General features: G+C 35.4%; 1 protein-coding gene across 7 annotated transcripts in view; it reads left to right on the forward strand.

Annotated features, from left to right (window-relative positions):
• The window catches only part of LOC105232145 (interferon regulatory factor 2-binding protein-like B), a 31,416-nt gene that overhangs the window by 13,442 nt on the left and 4,124 nt on the right, over nt 1–13,850 (forward strand). The gene's annotated exons all lie outside the window — the stretch shown is intronic.

Genomic DNA, 13,850 nt, shown 5'->3' on the forward strand with positions numbered 1-13,850 from the left:
TCTTAAAAAATTATAGAAATAACAATGAAATTATTCACAATAACAGTGGATTTTATTCCAACCAACATTTCGTAAATATTCTAATGGGTGGAAATCGATATTTTTATAAGTAACGGTATTTATTTTACAACAGTTGACATTAACTGCTAAATATAACTAAAATGTATCGATAAAATAAGTTGGTTTTCAAAACTGCCTATTCTTAATAGTTTTCTTCTTAAATGCTCAGCTGATACTTATCGATAAAAATTTGAAAAAAATCTTATTTAAAGAAATAAATAAAATTGGTTATCAAAAGTGGTTATTCTTAATATTTCGCTATTCAATTCCTCAAAATACGTAGCTAATTTGGCGTATCCGCGAATTTTATAGTCTAAATCAATCAGTGATTCCATTTCACAAATTTTTATAACTTGGAAAATCTCAGCAACCTACTTTTAGTTAACAACCCACAAATGTATCGGTTAGAATTCGGTTAATTTTCGACAAACAACATCAAACATGCCAACTTTAAGTGCGCTGATAAGCTTGTTTCCGCTCTTGGCATTGCGGTTCCACCCCCTTTATTTGGAATTGTTTTAATTAAATGGCGTTTAATCACAAACGACCTTAGGATGTTCGAAAATTTTTTATGAAGGTCATTAAAAATCATTAATTGTGTCTGAAAATATCAAGGTTGCGTTGCTATCAGATCAAGTGCGACAGTGAAGTGAGCATCTATAAGTCTGAGTGACCTCAGTTAATATGAGTATATGTATATAAAATTACGGAAAAACCCCAATACTTTGGAAGAAAAAAATATAGTTAACCAACTAATAGCGTTACTGAAAGCTTCAAAACGAAAAATTCTCCACTTATATAAAATTTCTAGAAATTTGTTGTCGTTCTAAGAAATTCAGTTATACCACGCCACACCTTAACGTGAAAATATTTGTACAAAAAGTCTTATCGGCTTTTTTACGTTCATCAATATGTTATCTAATCTTGGAACAAGCACACAAATTCGCTTAATCTTATCGCAAGATATCGGTGAAATATCAGTGAAGTTATGATAGCTGCTAACTAGCAAGTCAAACAATTTGTTGACGTAGGTATATTTATGAATTGTTGATTTTTCAAATCATAAAAAAATGTATGCAATTGAAATAAAGCGCAGAGTTGCTTATCAGATCAGCTAGGTAAGAGTGACTTGTGATTATCGGTATTTTTGGGAGTGACTTGCAGCTTATTAAACTATGTTATGGTATAAAAAGGTATAAGGAAATGCAAGTCACTTAGAAATTTGTACAAGAGTTTGGAATAAATAATATATATAATAATAATAAAATTAGCGATAGCAAAACAAATTAATAATCGAAATTAATCGATTACTGTAACCGGAAACGCCCACAAACAACTCAACAAAACAGTACAAGCAACAAACATTCGAAAAATCGAACGTAAACGATTCTAGTAACTGATAACGTCCAAAACAAAGCAATAGAAAAACAATTTAAGCTTATAGCAAGCTATATAACATCGATTAATTATCGAAATCTACATTTTACAGTAACTCAAACGTTCACAGCATAGCAATAACCAAACACACAAGCTTAAAGCGATATCGAAATACACTGAGTAGTCGAAATTAATCGATTGTAGCAATTTTAGACATCCGCAGCAAAGCGATAAACCTTATGCGTTGCCGAAACCGTTAAATAATCGAAGTTAATCGATACAAACAAGCTTAAAGCGATAACGGAATACGCTGAGTAATCGAAATTAATCGATTGCAGCAATTTTAGACACCCGCAGCAAAGCGTTAAACCTTATGCGTTGCCGAAACCGTTAAATAATCGAAGTTAATCGATACATACAAGCTTATAGCGCTGTCAAAACAAATTGAATAATCAATAATTATCGCTTGCAGTAACATCACTTGCTTACGGCGTAAATTAAGCACAAATATTGACTGTTTATGCGCTTAGCTACGCAAATTTGCGCAAAAAATTTATAAAATGTCAATATAAAATAAATCTCTTTTAAACATAACTTAATATTATCTATACGAAAATAATTAATTGCTTTTATCATAAGGCTTAAGTGCGCTTAGCAGTGATAATATATCATTTTTGCTGAGATAAAAATTGCCGTGTTGCTTATCTGCTAGCCGCTATTTGGCATACTGTGCACAATAGTGACCATGACCTGATTAGATTTTGCGTTCCACTGCCAGAAGAATTTTTTTTTATGATTTTTCACGCGCGAGCGTGTGACGAAAGCGACTTTATGGATTATATAAGAAGATTTTAGTGTGTGTTTTTGATTTTTATTTATTTTTGATTTGTTGGCAACAGAAAACAAAATCAAAATTTTTTTCACAGCTGAAAGCAGAGTAAGAATGTTTTTTCAATTTTGATAAGCAAGCAGTTTATAAATAATCTCTATCTGTACTTATTGTCAACTTGACAGCTATCTACTAAATTAAATGAGCAGCTGATTAGCACGTAGAAACTGTCTGCTGCCGCGCGTTTAAAAATAAATTAAAAAAACAGCGTTGCAAAAATTGCGTTATCAAAATCAGGGTTGTAATTCAGCGCTGTTGCAATGTCTATGAACAACAAGCATATAAATTTGGTTGCAAACAACCGTTTATTACTTATTTTACTATTTCTATACGCGGCTGGCGGCTGGCGTCTGGGCTGAGCGCGCTGATTTATTTCGTTGCCGTTGAAAATTTGCAACGTTTTTCTCTAGTTGCGCTCGCGCATTTTTAATGAAATTTTATTGATTTTATGCATGCCAGTCGCGTTGCCAACGTCGACAACAACGCCGTTGGCAAGCGCGCTGTGAGCGTGTCAATTTGTATGTTGGCGTGCGGCATGCTAGCATTTCTGTGTGACTTGAATTTTCCAGTATGCGCGCACACGCGTCGCGTTTTTCTTCAACAAAACTAGCAGTGCGCACGAGAGGCGGCCACAATGTGGCACATAATGTACACCCTGTATCTAAAAACTATATATTGTATAAAAATATATATAATTATGTACATATGTATATGTGCGCCTGCGGCTACTACACGCATGTATTTATAAATTTGTGCGTGCTTGCGCTCGTCAATTAAAAACAGCGAACGAAAAAAAGTCATGCAACATTTGCACAATTAGCATTATAAACAAAATAGCTGCTATAAATACGAAACACGAATGCGCGTCGTTGTTGAATTTTAAACATGCCAACACAGCACACACATATGGCAACCATACGCACGCATTGCTAAGCAGCCTCACGTTTCATATACTCGGCAACGCCGCGCACGCTAACGCAAGCGTCGAAATCGTCGCAACTGCCAATTGCTAAGCTAAACATTTACATTTCGATATTTTCGATTTTGTTTCTTATTTATTTTTTTTTTTTTAATTTTCGCTCTCTTACAACTCATGCGAAATTCATTAATATGCAGTGTGCGCGCGGAATGCCATTCAAAAACATCGAGGAAAATGCTTTACACATCCAGGTCTAATAAATGCAATTACACTTGTGTGTACGTTGCTGTGGCGGTAGTGCAAATTTTGCTCAATAACTGTAAAAAACTAGTCGCATGACAACTAGTCTGGTGCTCAGTCTGCACAGTGCCTAACTATCGCACGAAAGTATGTTTTTGATATTTTACAAGGATTTTTAGCCATAACTTTTCGAACCATTGAAATTATAACTAAAACATAAGGCCTAAATAGACTATGGAAAAATGCTTAAGGTATGTTTACACAAAGCGAAATACTTAAGGAAGATTTCATAATGTGAAAATTCGTGGTTTCGTCGACGGAAAAGTGTATTAGCCTTGACCTTGAACCTGTAAATCTGTACGTACCTCATTCATTTCTAACCATAACCAAAAATTAAGGTCTAAATAGACTATGAAAACTTGATCCACAGATGTCGCCTTTTACTTTGGCATCGTTTTGTTTAATACACGTTTACGCCAATTTAAGGTTTGAATATTGGATACTGCGATGGTAGCGCCATCCATCGGTCAAACATTTAAAGTTAGCAATTAATTACACATGAAAAATTAATTTAAAAAAACATTGTCCAGTGGACCAAATTGTAAATCTAAACCATTCTCGAATCTCCTTGAACATACACACAAAATTTCATCAAAATCGGTCCATCCGTTTAGGAGCAGTTCAAATACAAACACACGGTCAGAAGATTTATATATATAAAGATGAGTTGATCAATTAATCAAGAAGAAGAATCATTGTCAACCCGTTAGCCTCACTTAAAATGCTTTCTGGCATGCGTTTCTTTGCTACAATAACAGCAATAGCACTGACAAATAAAATTTGTGATAGAAATACCACGAATGTATGGCAACAAGCACCAAAATACGCCAAAGCTACATATGATTTGGACTAGTACACGTACCAACAAGTACTACAACGCCTACTTGCTCCGTATTCCTCACTATATGTCACTTACGGCAACATTTGAGCGTACTCATCACGTACGCGTCCTCAAGTGCCCGTTTGTACCTTAGGTATTGTCCGCAGAGCAAATCACCACCCGCTCCAACAACACTGTCAATAATACATTTGATTAAGCGATGACAGTTTGGCTACATAACGGCCGGTATAACGTGATTGCCTTTGTACGCGACATGCGCGCAGTCGTGACTCTCGGTTTTATTACGCATACGTGACGAAGTAAACTTTGCAGTAGTATCTTTCAGCGCTGGGTTGTTTGTGGCGTGGTAGAGCTGTTTTTATGAGCGCTGTAAAGTAGACGATTGTTGCTTTAGTAGTTTAGAATATACACGCCTGCAGAATCTTGATGAAGTCTCAAATATTGTTAGAAGCTTTACGGTCGTTATGGTATACTCTGCGTTCATAACTGTAGTTCGCATTTGCAGTGCTCGAAATGTGTGGAAAGTAGCGCTTATATGACTATAACGGTGCTGATTGCGTTTTCAGCGAACAAGTTGTCAGGAGTTGAGTGGCTATAACAGCGCTTATTGCTTTTGTAGCGAGCAATAAAAATTCCAAAACCTTTCCTTTTACTATAACAATACAATTGGTCCGCAGGATCGTGGATAACGGCAGTCGTTCCTTGTCTGGCGATTTCAGCACCTCCGATTGAGTTTATCACAAAAGCTTCGTATAACCTTCAAAAACCTTTGCCTTAAAGCTCTTGAGGTCACATTTATTTGTCAGCTGAGTTCAATGACTTCTATTGTACTCTAGTAAGATCTACTCCCTTGGTTACAAAATCCATTAGAGCCACTACCGCGCTGCGCCACACACATTAACTACCTTACTTGGCATTGCGCCACACACATTAACTACCCTTATTGGCATTGAATTTGAGGATTACATTTGAATAATGTCTTCGGTTTGGCCGAAGGCACTGCGTACATACATATATTTGAATCTAATTATAATTTCAAATCCCAAATTGCGCCTTCTGCGTCCATTATTATTGCCGCCATGGTAAGCCATTCAACCTTCAAGGTTTTCTTAGGGAAAATTATGAATTCCGCAAGCAACTTTTGTGCAGCACGTTTACAAATTTACGAGCATATGCTACATCGTTGCTACTTCGTCAATCCTTCAATTTTGTAAACCATACGCGTCTTTGGTGTTGTATGTGTCTTTTACATATGCTGGTCATGACTGCGTAGCCATCAGCAATAAGCTCAAGAAGTTTTTTCCGTCTTTCTTTTTTCCTATTATTTGTCTTCACATTATACTAAGCACTTCCACAGCATTTGAGTTCAGTTCCGGTGCTCAGTGGCGGTAGGCAGAAATACTTTTGTGTGCGCATATGTGGCAAGTCGCCATACAGCTTGGCGTTGGTCCCAATGTAGCGCTTCTTAAACACGTTGTCCGCATATTAAACGTGCATGGATTTGCGTTCTTTTTCGATTGATGGACGAGTTGAGTTCAACAGGAATGCTTTTCTGGTATTTTGTGCCGAGTCTGCATAGGTCGCTTCCGCATAAGAAGCTTCGGAATCATTAAGATCCCTTTTTTGATGACTTAAGATGTTTTTACTAATTGTACGCTGGAACTTAGGCTATCACTAAGGTTTTTCCATCATTTCAGGCCTTTTGTATTTGCACCGTTTTCAGTTCTGTTGGCGAATGCACAATACCGACCTTATCGCGGTTGTTTTTGGTTCGTCTCGACTGCTTTTCCTAGTTATATGGCTCGCTTTATCGACTGAACCGGAGCTGTGTGCAGTAGAAACTCTATGAAAACGTCTCGTCATATCCTTGGCCATATTTCCGAAGAATTAAGTTGATAGTATCTGAAGTTTCCTTTAAGTTCCAGAAACCTTTGTTGATATCTCTGATATCCGCGCCTCCATGGAATTCACGGCCTTCATATAATCCCTATTCGTCCAACGCCAAAAGCTACTGCGCAATATCGAAGATTATTTGCGCTGATTTTAATCACTGACTCAGGCTCCCGGGAACTTCATGGTGTTCCGTATCTCCTGGAGTCTAAGTTAAATTTTCGCCGAACGCGTAAATCTATTGAGTTGATCTTTTAGGAACTCTCTTTCTCTAAGTAACTACAGTTTCCTAGGATATACTTTCTAGGGGACTGTGGTCATACATAGCTCTGAATGATAGTTTCCTGGAATAACGCTTTTTTGGGGACACTGGTCATACATAGGCCTTGATATGTTTAAAATGGCCTGTTTATACTGGAGCGTCAAAAAAAGGTGCTGTTGGCTTGCTCTACGTCTCATCATACTGTGTGGTTTTCTTCTAATGATATCCAGAAACCGTCGAGCAAACTCAGTACCCAGTTGAACAACGAAGTTTACTGCTTTGCAAGAGCTTCCTTTAACGAGCTTTTTCTTGAAATTTTCTGTGTTCTAAGCCAACTATCCTGCTAACTATTGGCCACGCACTCACTCCGCGTTATTCGTAACTAGTTTTCCTCAATTTCCCCATTGGGACCCCTTGCACATGTCGTAGCGATTTTCCTCGTATGCACGGCAGCAACTACTCGTATAATACCCACTTGAGCGACGTGATACGTTGCCGCTACTGCCTTTTAATGCCTATTGCTCATTTGTTGTCATCCGTTGTTTCTTTGCCTCATTGTCTGCTGCGCCATAGCTTGGCGTTTTCTTTTTTTTTTCCCCCTTTTTGTACACGTTTGTGATAACTAAGCATAAAAAGTTGATTAACTTTTGCACGAAGTAAAAATTAACATACTGTTTGGTATGCAAGACAATACGCCGGTCGTTTGAGCGTGTTTTGCTGACTCGCATGCTGTTGTTGGCAGCCAAGCTTAGCCGGTTACACGCCACGACGTTTATTAAGCAGTCAGTGCGCGTACAAATGCCTGTGACTCGTCGTGAGTGTGTCGTGGTTGCTGGCTTATCGGTAGCGGCGCGACGCGTGGGGCGACAAATGCGGCTTAGGCGTTTGCTATTACGTTTACGCGCACATTTGTGGCGTGTCGAACCGGTTGTCGTATACGCGCTGCTTTTGTATGTGGTGGTGTGTTTGGAGCTACGTCGTACGTGTACTTGTCCGTAGAACAGCTGAGCGGTGCGGCAGTGCGGACGCTACCTTGCCGCACGTCTTGTACGACCGGTTTCGATTTGCTTTTTTATTTACTTCGCGCTTATTTGAATAACTTATATTTTCTATGTATACCGCCTAACTCCACGGACTGCGTGTAAACTGGTTTTTCTCACTCATTTCTCGCGCACTTTATTGCGCCTTTTTTCGCTGGCCGCAACTGGTCGCATTTTTTTGCAGTTGCTTTTACTTTATTCTCTTTTGTTTTTTTTTCTGCTTTTCTGCATTTGTCAATGCAATGTTGTCGGTGTCGCAGGTCGCATACAAACAGCAAGCGCGCACTTGCATTACTCGTTTTCAATGGCAACAGCATTGCATCGGCGCTAACGCCATTTTTTGCACTTAACGGGTTTTGCACGCGTAAATAAACGCGCGCTCTCAATCGAATATCAAAAAATGAAAGCGCGTTTCATTTTGCAATGTCGCTTGTTTACGCCAAATGCAAAAACTTGCGTGTCAATGCAAATTTCCGTGCAAAAAATTTAGAGCAGCAAGTCAAAAATTTATACGTCGTAATTTCAGCTTCGACTTTTCGTGGATTTTTTGTTTCTATAGCTGTGTGCAAAGTTTGCACTTGCTTTAAATGCTCCTCAACAACTTCTTACGATACTCACAACTGCACGCTCTCTTTTTCTATACCCTGAGGGGGGGTATCAAGTTTGCCACGAAGTTTGTAACATCCGGAAAGAAACATTGTAGGCCCCATTATGCATAGTTCTTCTTCTTCTTGTGTCGAAATTATTTACGCCTTCGAAGTTATGACTATCAACAGTGACTTAGGGCCAAGTTGCGACTGCGACGACTACTCTTTTAATGGCAGGAGATATTTCGTCTAGCCTTCGTTCACTATAAAACCCATTTGCTTCGCTTCTTTGTCCAACCTGAAGAAGGCAGAACGATGTTATCGATGTCATCGGCGTACGCCAACAGTTGTCACTCTTGGATAGCGTGACGATCAGAATCGATTTAGTGGTATCCGTCTCTCTGTACTCGTATATGCGCGAACTACTCCTTCAGTTTTTGATATATCGATCTGAAATTTTGCACACGTCCTTTGTTCCTCAAGCAGCTGCTCATTTGTCGGAGCCGACGATATCGGACCACTATAGCCTATAGCTGCCATACAAACTAAACGATAAAATCAAGTTTTTGTCTGGAAAACTCCTTTATTTGACAAGATATCTTCACGAAACTCCGCATATATTATAATCCATATCAACGCAATAATATCTGTACATAACGTTCAGATCGGACCGCTTTAGCATATATGTAGCTGCCATAGAAACCTACCGATCAAAATCAAGTCCTCGTACGGAAACCCTTTTTATTTGCCAAGATATCTGCATGAAATTTGGTACAGATGTCTATCGAGGGCAGCACTACAATCTCTCGAATAAAATGTTCAAATCGAATCACTATAGCCTATAACTGCCATACAAACTGAGCGTTAAAAATCAAGCAATTATATTTTGATACCGTTTATGCTCTAAGATATACACCTGTGTAGGGTATTACAGCTGCGTTACAGCCGTAAGTTAATGTTTTTGCTTGTTTTACACCTTTCCTGTACAGAAAAAACTCGCCTTGAGGCTTACTCCAGTATTTTCTTATGAATGCGTACAAACCCGTTTTTCAACATACAGCATTCTGTACTATCCCACGTTGCGCCGCTACATACATACATACACAGACACCCAATGTACTATCATGCCAGCCCCATTCACTAGCTCTACTAGCAACACTTGAACAGCAGGCGCTTCGCAACGTAGCAGTGAATTTTGGGGTCGTTGCGTCGTCACAACGTCACGAAAATACGCGCGCTCATACATAAATACACAGCTACACACATATACGCTTATAAAAATACGCTAGTTCACACACATAATGGCACGAAATACTTATATAAATATAGTATACTAAATACAAAGGCGACAAAGCTTGTTTGAAAGGCAGTCAGCCCGTTTGGGCAGGGTATGTCAGTGGATTTAGGAGGCTTGCAGCAGCGTAAATGGAATTCATTACCACCACAGCAACAGTAACAGCAACAACATAAGTGACGTATGCATATATTATAAATACATATGTATATTTTTGTTGTCATTGTTGTCGCTTTGTGCAAATGAATGAGTGCGACTTGCATATTCAGCAAATACTTTTGCAAGCTTGTGTGTGTGAGTGTAGTGTATAGTATAAGCAGTCTATTCTAAACTTATACTATTTATAATACATATGTACATAAATATATAAATGACTATATAGTATGTACATACATACATATACATATATTATATTGCTAATTTCAAAGCAACACGAATTTTCAAAACACAGATGAGCACAAAAATTCCCTTATTTTAATTTTTCTTTTTTGTGAGCGGCTGACTATCGTCATTCGCAGCTGAAATTTACATAAACAAGCAGATGTTGACATGCTCCCATTAGCTGCATACTTTGTAAATAGATATTTATGTGGTGAGAGTGGTGATAAAGAGGAACTTCTAGTATATTTGTAATGACCGGATAGACCCCTTTCGCACTGTTTACTTGCTGATAATTTGTTGAAAGTATCCGAAAACATTCATATAGTGAGAATATGCGCTGGGAATTTTATCCGAAATCTTCAATTATACAGATTAACTGAAAATCGCAATATCCGCTAGTCCAAACGAAAAATTGTCTATGATCAGTTGTTCGGATAAAAGATAAAATGCGATATAGAATCGTATAAACCAAAATTTACATTATCCGCTAACCTAAATGAAAAATTACCGATATTCTATTACTCGGATAAGAGGTAAAATGCGATATAGAATCGTATAAACCGAAAATTACATTATCCGCTTACCTAAATGAAAAATTACCGATTTTCGATTATTCGGATAAGTGAAAAAATGCGATATAGAATCGTATAAACCGAAAATTACATTATCCGCTAACCTAAATGAAAAATTACCGATTTTCTAATATTCGGATAAAAGAAAAATTGCTTTATCGAATGGCATAAACCAAAAATTATGTTATCCGCTAGCCTAAATGAAAAATTAATGTTTTTCACTTATTCGGATAGTAACCGAAATCAGAAAAAAGGTGGCATAAAGTAAATTTATAAATAGGAAACGCAGAAAATTTGTTGAAATTATGTGGATAAACAGAAAATAATGTAATCCGTTGGCTCTAAACAAAAATATTCTGGTTGTCGGGTTTTTGCATAGTAACTGGATATCGGCAAAAATACGGCATAAAAGAAATATTTAAATGGCAAACATTGATAACTTATTGAATCTAACCGGATAAACCGAAAATTGCCTTATGCGTTGGCTCTAAACGAAAATTTACCGATTTTCTATAAGTAATTGAATATCCGGATATTAGCAATAAAACGTATTTATATACCGGAACGGTGATAATTTGTTGAAATACCGTGATAAACCAAAAAATTACCGGATAAACCGATTTTCACTTGTTTGGATAGTAATTTGACATTCGGATAAAAGAAAAAATGCAAATTTGGATAAATATTTAAATGGTTAACGCTGATAATTTGTTGAAACTATCCGGTTTAGGCTAAAATAACAATATCCGCTGTTAAGAAGAAAAATAAACAACTTCATGTTAACGAAATAATAACCGGATATCTGATTTCTATCCAAGTCCATGGGAAACGATTTGTTAACCGTATTTTCGTTATCGCGGATATATGGATAATTTATTAATTTATAATTTTATTCATGTCAAGGGAAGAACAGATATCGGGATATTTGCACAAATAAATTTTAATGGAATACCAACAAGATCTATACAATTGGACTTTTATCCTTGTCAACAAAACACGTATTTTAGGGATTTTTGTAAAACCGGATAATCGGTTAATTGCAGAAAATAATTATTGTACAATGGTTTCATACGATTTGTATTATACGGGTTTTATCCGCGTCAACAAAAAATTAAAATTAACCGGATTTGCGTGAATTTGCATAACCGGATAATTGCATAAATGAAATGTAATGGAATAATAAAAATATTCATACTATACGAGTTTATCCGTGCGAACGGATAAGCCGTTTGCAGTTTCTAAGAACGAAAAATCTGTTTTTTTTTTAATATTTTTCTCTATAAATTGTTCCAAAACAGTTGAAATGAATTAAATTAACGGTTTTCTAGCAACAATGTAAGCACATCCCTAGTTTTAATTAGGCTTAATTAGTTTTCCAGCCGGAGGTCACTGGATTCCCAAATATTTGTCAAAAGATCCGCACTTTGTGATACCAAAAACTCTTAGTTGTGGACCAAGAGATCGGTAAGCAGCGACGTAGCGCTTTCCGCCTCACAAATTAAGCGCTGTACGTTTTTTATATCATGATCTCACGCTAATGTTGCAACATTGCTATAATTATAATTATATTTTTTTGTTGTACGACTAGTTTTCAAGAATATTTTCCAACTTGAAAGTTTGTTTATTTATACACAACTTTTTCTATTTTTTTGTTTAGTTTAGCAACGTTCGCGTAGTGTGAAGAATTCTTATTGAAATTAACATTATAGGTTTTGTAAACAGAAATTCTTTCCACACGGTGTTTGCGTTCCCCCATTGCTACGCGTTATTACTCGTGCTCATGTTTATTAAAGTGTGTTTCTGCTATAAAAGAAGAATGCGTCTGTTATAAAAAAGCTATTTTTGGACCTCATTCAGCACGAAAATGAAGCTGAAGTCCATTATTTTTTCCTTGGGCCGATGTTTATGCTTATGCGTATACATAGATATACAAACATAAATAAATAAATATGTTCATACATATGTAGAGGCTGATGTTATTACGAGCCGCATTATGTTTACAATGTTCTGCGTGTAGAACGCACGCAACCCCAATATGTATGTATGTAAGTATGTGGCTATAATTGTCTATATGAGTGAGCAGCGAGCAATTTTGCGCTCATTCATGTGTCTTTATGTATTTAAGTGTGTATTTTTATACTTCCTATCGGATTGAAGTCATTAAACTCCGCTCTATTAGGGAATAGTATATTAGTTTATAGAAGTTTCTGCGGTATATACTATATTGAGGGAGTCAATTGACTCGGAAATAACTATTTACTCGAAGGCAACATGTTTATTTTTCTATACAAAAATGTTTAGGCAGGATCCCCTTTTGATATAAAAAGTAATATTGAATGTTTTTGTCGATAAATAGTCGATAGTTTATCGCGGCGTTCAATGAGCATAAAGTAGGGTTTAGAGTACCTATATATTATAGAAAATAAGTTGAAAATATTTATTTTTATATCAAAATTTTTATGGCACCCTCTGTTGCTATAAAAAGCAATGTCGAATTTGATTTTGTCGATAAGTAAGCGGAGCTAGAGTTACAAAATTTTACTACAAAAAAAAAATATTTATGTCAAAAATCTGTGCAGCACCTACCAAATCACTCAACAAAAACAAACAAAATTTCGAAAATATAATTTTTTTAAACTAAATCAGGGTTAAGTTGCTGTTGTGATTTAGCTCAAAGCTTGTGACTACATGTGGCTGGGATTTTTTTTTTGTCATAATTATGCATTTTTATTGCAACTTGACACACTGTACAAATGCATATGTATGTATGTAGCTATTTAATTCAATGAATTAAAACAAAAAAAACAAAAACAAAAAATAAATTATATTTGTTGTATTGTTGTCGTACGAATGTTATATAATTTTTTTTTATATTAAATGGAGTTGCCAGCCTGTTAATTTTTTATACTATATTTTTTCATATTTAAATAAATATAATTTAATTTTAGCTATTTTAATTAATGTGAATTTGATGATTATTTTTTTTTTAATAAAATGATTTTTCTTCACTTAATATAACTTTTGTATGTATTTTTTTCTTTATACATATACATATGTATGTATATATTTTTTTAATTTTACAATTTATATAGTTTTTTTAATTTAAATTTTTTTATTTATGTATATTTTTGCCTATCTTCTTCTTTTTGCTTATAATTTTTATAAATTCCGTTTAAAAATATATTTTTTTAATTATTATTTTTTTAAATTAAAATAACTTTTTTAATTTTTTTAGTTTACATATTTTTGGTTTTAATTTAAATATGTAAATATATCTATGCATTTTTTTTTTATTTTTATTTTCAATTAATAAAACTTTTTAATTTATTATTATTTTTTAATTAATTAATTTATTTTTTTTTCAATTAATCAAACTTTTTTAATTTATTAATTTTTTTAATTTATATAATTTTGTTTTAGTAATAATTTTTTATTATT

This window comes from Bactrocera dorsalis, chromosome 4, assembly GCF_023373825.1.
Source record: "Bactrocera dorsalis isolate Fly_Bdor chromosome 4, ASM2337382v1, whole genome shotgun sequence".
Classification (NCBI taxonomy): domain Eukaryota; kingdom Metazoa; phylum Arthropoda; class Insecta; order Diptera; family Tephritidae; genus Bactrocera; species Bactrocera dorsalis.